This window comes from Miscanthus floridulus, chromosome 9, assembly GCF_019320115.1.
Source record: "Miscanthus floridulus cultivar M001 chromosome 9, ASM1932011v1, whole genome shotgun sequence".
In the NCBI taxonomy this organism is placed as follows: Eukaryota; Viridiplantae; Streptophyta; class Magnoliopsida; order Poales; family Poaceae; genus Miscanthus; species Miscanthus floridulus.
Window position 1 is genome coordinate 104,074,965 of NC_089588.1, and position 6,103 is coordinate 104,081,067.

Genomic DNA, 6,103 nt, shown 5'->3' on the forward strand with positions numbered 1-6,103 from the left:
ATCACCCTAGAGCTACGACCGGTCGAGCTCTAGGAGCTCCAGGGTGTTGGCATAGAGGATGTTGAGGCCGCTGCCTCCATCCATCAACACCTTGGTAAGTCGGGTGTTGCCGATGATCGGGTCGACAACAAGTGGGTATTGCCCAGGATTTGGGACATGATCGAGGTGGTCATCCCGATCAAAGGTGATCGCTTCCCGAGACTAGTCGAGGTATCGGGGAGTGGCCACCTTAACCGAGAAAACCTCCCGGCGTTCCCTCTTTCGCTGGCGCACCGTGAGGCACGCTAAGGGCCCACCGAAGATCATGAAGGTGTTGTGCACCTTGGGGAACCCATCGTCCTTGTCGTCGTCCCTGTTGCCGGCGCCCCTCTTCTTAGCATCATCGTCGGGGAGCTCGAGCTTGGCGTAGTAACACCGGAGCATGGTGCACTCCTCGAGGGTGTGCTTCACCGGGCCCTGGTGGTAAGGGCAGGGCCACTTCAGCATGTCATCAAAGAGCCCAGGGCCTCGGGGATTCTTGTGCTATGCGGCCACGACTAGACTGGCCTCGAGGACCTCTTGTTTCTGCTGGCGACTCTTTTTCTTTTTCTTGGGGAGGTGGGGAGCCAAGGCCTCGAGGGCCTCATCCCTCCGCTTCCCCTTGGCGCCGCTGTCGGGGAAGATGGCGCCTACGGCCTCTTCGCCCGAGGCGAAGTTGGTAGCGATGTCGAGGAGCGCGGCAGCCGAGGTTGGCATGTTCCGGCCTAACTCTAGGACCAAGTCTCGGCAGGTGGTGCCAGAGAGGAAAGCCTGGACGATTTCCGAGTCACCGACGCTGGGCAACTCGGTGCACTGCTTGGAGAAATGCTGGATGAAGTCTTGGAGAGACTCGTCTGGCTTCTAGCGACAACTCTTGAGGTCCTAGGAGTTCTCGGGGCGCACGTATGTGCCCTGGAAATTCCCGACGAAGACCTTGACCAAGTCACGCCAGTCGTGGATCTATGAGGGAGGGAGATGTTCAAGCTAGGCTCGCACCGATTCTGACAGGAACAACGGGAGGTTGCGGATAATGAGTAAGTCATCGTCCGCACTGCCTAGTTGATAAGCCAGGCGGTAATCAGCCAGCCAAAGCTCGAGGTTGGTCTCACCGCTGTATTTCATGAGGTTGGCCGGTTGGCGAAACCGGGCCAGGAACTGAGCACCGTGGATGGCTCTGCTAAAAACCCAAGGGCCAAGCGGCTCAGGAGAAGGACTACGGTCTTCCCCACTGTCATAGCGGCCACCTCGATGTAGATGGTAGCCCCGGGCGGGCCCCTCATTGTCATGGCGCCATCGCTTGCTAACCACTTCGTGGTCGCCCTGCGCCTCGCGTCGGTTGTCGAGGTGGTCGTGCAGCAAGGGGACCCTATTGGCTATGGGCGTCCGAGCGGGCTTGGGACGAACCGAGGCCTCCCTATCCTATCGAGGCGGTGCCGTGGGAAGCTCCAAGGCGCCTTTGCACTGTCGGGAGGTAGAACTCTCGACCTGCAGTACCACGGCGGTCTCGAGGAGAACCCGGATCTCACCGCGGACCCGTCACCCCTCCATGGTGGAGGGCTCGGGCATTGTTCAGACTAGCATCGCTGCAGCCATGATGTTCTGACTAGCACAATTGAAGATTGGGGGTTGCTCACCCCCTTCGTCATCGTTGATGCGGTGGTGGACATCGCAGGCCCTCCACCGGGCTCCTCCGCCATCACCGTGACCTCGCTGCTCCTGCTCGAGAGTGTCTCGAAGCTGCTGCAGAAGGAGTCGGTCTTGTTCGACCTTGGCCTGAAGCTCGCAGAACTGCTCTAGGTCTGGGCATTGAGGTTGCGCGGGGCCAAGGATCTCGTTCCGCGCTGCCGGTGGGACAACACATGGAGGTGTGGCGTCGCCCGCTCCCCGGTGAAGCGAGGAACGGTTGCCTGCCCCCTCATCCTCATCGCCCGCTCTCGGCATCCCGAGCCCAATGTGGAAACACTCGCGAGTGGGGTCATAAGTGCCTTCATCATCGGAGTCGGAGTAGCCGAGGCAGTAGTCGCTTGCGGTCAAGAAGCGGCGCATGGCTTCAGGGTCGTGGAGTCCGGAGAAATCCGCTCTGGCCCACGCCTTGTCCTCCTCCGAGGAGTCAGCGTGGGTGTGGGTCGAAGTCGTGGTGTCGAAGTCGAGGGTGAAGCGCTGGCGGCGTCCTGATGGCTCTGCGTGAGCAGAAGCGTAGGCGGTAGCATAGGTGGTGGCGGCATTTCTCAACCCGAAAGGGTACGGGGGTGGTGCCATTGCCAGGTTTTGCTCCGCCGAAGTCGACTCCTTAGGAGGTGGCGGGGCAGAGCTTGATGACGGGGCGTCGCTGCATGCCACCAGCGTCTTTCCCTTGTCTAGGCTCAGGCTAGACAGGTCCCCAACCAGGGACCTTGTTCCAACAGCTGGGCGTGGGATACCGGTGGAGCGTGGTGCGTTGCCTTGAGCTTGCGTAGTGCCAAGGTGGTCCCGCCCGTGCCGTGCCTGGCGAGCGTGATGAGAGCGGCGGCCTGGGCGCCGCCTGCGCCTAGGCTACTGGGGCGTGACATCGTCGACGGTCAGTGGGACTCTGGGTGAGAGGAGTACCATATCGTACTCATGTCCTAGAGACATGAACTCTAGGCTCCCAAATCAGATTATCGTGCCGAGACGCAGTGGTCGCACGGGGTCTGCCATCCGAAACTTATCGGGATGACAAAGATGACACGTAGTAGAGCCCCTACCTGGCGTGCCAACTGTCAGTGTTTTGGACCGGCGAGCCCTCAACCAACTAGTAAATTTATACTACGTGTTCCCAATCCTGGATGGTGATGTAAAGAAACACAATGTTTATACTGGTTCAGGCAATAGGTGCCCTACGTCCAGTCTGAGAGATCGATCTTGTATTCCTTGCACCAAGGTGCTCGTAGTAGGGGGCTACAAGCAGGGCGAGAGAGGGAGCTAGTCCTAGGTCTCTACATGGAGCGACGTGGATTGCTTGAGATGTTGATCTCAGGCAGCGAGGAAGCATGCGCGTTACAGAGTGTCGGTGTGTGTTCGTCTGTCTCGTGAGCCCATCGCATGGGCGTAGGCCTAATCGTAAGCGTCCGATTCTATTCGTCTGCCCTAGAAACGGTCCTGATCTCTCTCTTTTATAGTTGAAGGGGGGACAGGGGTGATACATGGGGTTGCTACATAGCGTCGTGTGAATAGAGGTGGCATGCCTGAGCCCTGTAGCTTGTTGCTGTGGCGGCATGGTCGATGGAGTGGTTCTGTCCTTGATGCACTGGGGCGACGCGCCGGTCACATCTGATCCTGTGCAACGTGGGAGCTCTAGTGATAGCTTGAAGCAGGGCGTGGCGGTCGACGTGCCGGTCACTGTGTGTTGACCGCGTGAAGAGCCGAGGCTCAGTTGGTGCCGAGGCCGAGCCATCGTGGGGGCTCGACGGGCGCGAATCCCGAGGTTGCCGAGACCCTAAAGTGGATTGCCGAGGCTTGGAGGGGAGCAGTTGGTCCTGTACACTGATTCTGACGCTATTATGACCCGGACTTGACTCCCCACGCCGTGTTGTTCCTAGGGCAAGGGTTAGGTAGCACAGTGTAGTGCGGGCGCCGGTCATGGGCACAGCACCAGAGCATAGTGGCCGGTAACCCCTGCCCCGTCCTGTCCTGGACGGTATGGCGTTGATGCGACTTCCCGTCTCGTCGGCCGCTCTGCAGTGTCGAGCCGTTGTCCAGCTGATATCGTGGGAGTGGTTGGTCGCATTAATTGGACGCGACGCTCTGTCGGGGATATCGGTCGAGGCAGAGGCGACGGGTTATTGCCGAGCCGGCCTCGAGCGAGACAGAGAATCGGTTCCCCGTTCGAGGCCTTTCGTGCGAGGCCTCGGGCGAGGCGGAGATTTGGTAGGCCTTCCGAGGCCTTTCGTGCGAGGCCTCGGGCGAGGCAGAGATTTGGTAGGCCTTCCGAGGCCTTTCGTGCGAGGCCTCGGGCGAGGCGGAGAGCCGGTGGCCTCGGACAAGGCCGGGGGTTAGCCAATGGTTCGTCTTTTGGCTTTGATTTTGATGGGGTCTAAGCGATTTTTTCAGTATACGCTTAGGGGACCCTGTTTTATGGTACCCAACAGTATGTTTCGAGTACTTCAGATGTTTCAGATGTATGTTTCATCTATGTTTTTCTGGATGCATGTTGCAATTGTATTTATCTAGATGTTGCATATGTTTCACACATATGTTGCATGTGTTTTACTCGGATATTGCGTATGGTTGCGTGTTTTAGGGGTGTTTTAGAAGTATGTTTCAAGTGTTTCAACTGCCTTCAAACGTATGTTGCAACCGTTGTTTTTGAATGTTTCAAAAGTAGATTAGGTGTTGCATCTCTCCTCCTCCCACCTTCTATTGCATCTCGTGGTTGGGAGCAGGGGCGCAGGCGTGTGGTGCATGGGGCGTGGCGGGTGTGATCTATTTGCGCGGGCGCAACTGACACGATTTCTGTTTGGATTCGATTTTACATGAGGGGGACGGACGATTGCGTCAAATGGAGCCGCGATCGAACGCAGGATTAGGGCTGGACGTTGGGGCGTTAGGTTTGCCGGGCAAGTAAGAATCTCACCTAGTAGAAGTCACAAAAACGTCAGAGACGAGAAATACTTGAGCTTACATCATATACACATATCACGTGACACGTGTGGCCTGGGGCGCGCTTGGTGCTCAACGAAGCAAGAGTGCAAGCTAACTTTTATGAGCTCTTGGCTCTTGCCTTCTGGGCTCCCCAATCCCCATCCTACCTCTACTACAACAACAACAATAACAACAACAAAGCCTTTAAGTCCTAAACAAGTTGTGGTAGGCTAGAGTTGAAACCTAGCAGAAGCCATCAACGTTCAGGCATGCGAATAGCTGTTTTCCAAGCACTCCTATCTAAGGCTAAGTCTTTGGATATATTATATCCTTTCAAGTCTCCTTTTATTGCCTCTACCCAAGTCAACATCGGTCTTCATCTGCCTCTCTTCACGTTACTATCCTGGCTTATGATTCCACTACGCACCGGTGTCTCTAGAGGTCTTCGTTGGACATGTCCAAACCATCTCAATCGGTGTTGGACAAGCTTTTCTTCCATTGGTGCTACCCCTAATCTATCACGTATATCATCGTTTCGAACTCGATCCCTTCTTGTATGACCGTAAATCCAACGCAATATACGCATTTGCACGACACTTATCTGTTGAACATGTCGTCTTTTCGTAGGCCAATATTCTGCACCATACAACATAGCAGCTCTAATCGTCATCCTATAAAACTTGCCTTTTAGCTTCTGTGGTACCCTTTTGTCATATAGGACAGCAGATGCTTGGCGCCACTTCATCCACCATGCTTTGATTCTATAGCTAACATCTTCATTAATATCCCCGTCTCTCTATAGCATTGATTCTAAATATCGAAAGGTATCATTCCTAGACACTACTTGACGTTCCAAACTAATATCTTTCTCTTCCAGAGTAGTAGTGCCAAAGTCACATCTCATATACTCAGTTTTAGTTCTACTGAGTCTAAAACCTTTAGACTCTAAAGTCTCCTGCCATAACTCCAGTTTCTGATTCACTCTGTCCAGCTTTCATCAACTTGTACTACATCATCCGCGAAAAGCATACACCAAGGGATGTCCCCTTGTATGTCACGTATGACCTTATCTATCACTAAGGCAAATAGATAAGGGCTCAAAGCTAATCCTTGATGTAGTCCTATCCTAATCGGGAAGTCATTTGTGTCTCCATCACTTGTTCGAACACTAGTCACAATATTGTTATACATGTCTTTAATGAGCTCGACGTACTTTGTTGGGACTTTATGTTTGTCCAAAGCCCACCACATAACATTTTTTTAGTATTTTATCATAAGCCTTCTTCAAGTCAATAAAAACCATATTTAGGTCTTCTTCTTCTCCCTATACCGCTTCATAACTTGTATTATTAAGAAAATGGTTCATGGTTGACGTTCCGGGTATAAAATCAAATTGGTTTATAGAGACCGGCGTTATTGCTCTCAAGCGATGCTCAATAACTCTCTCCCATAGCTTTATAATATGACTCATCAACTTAATTCCCCA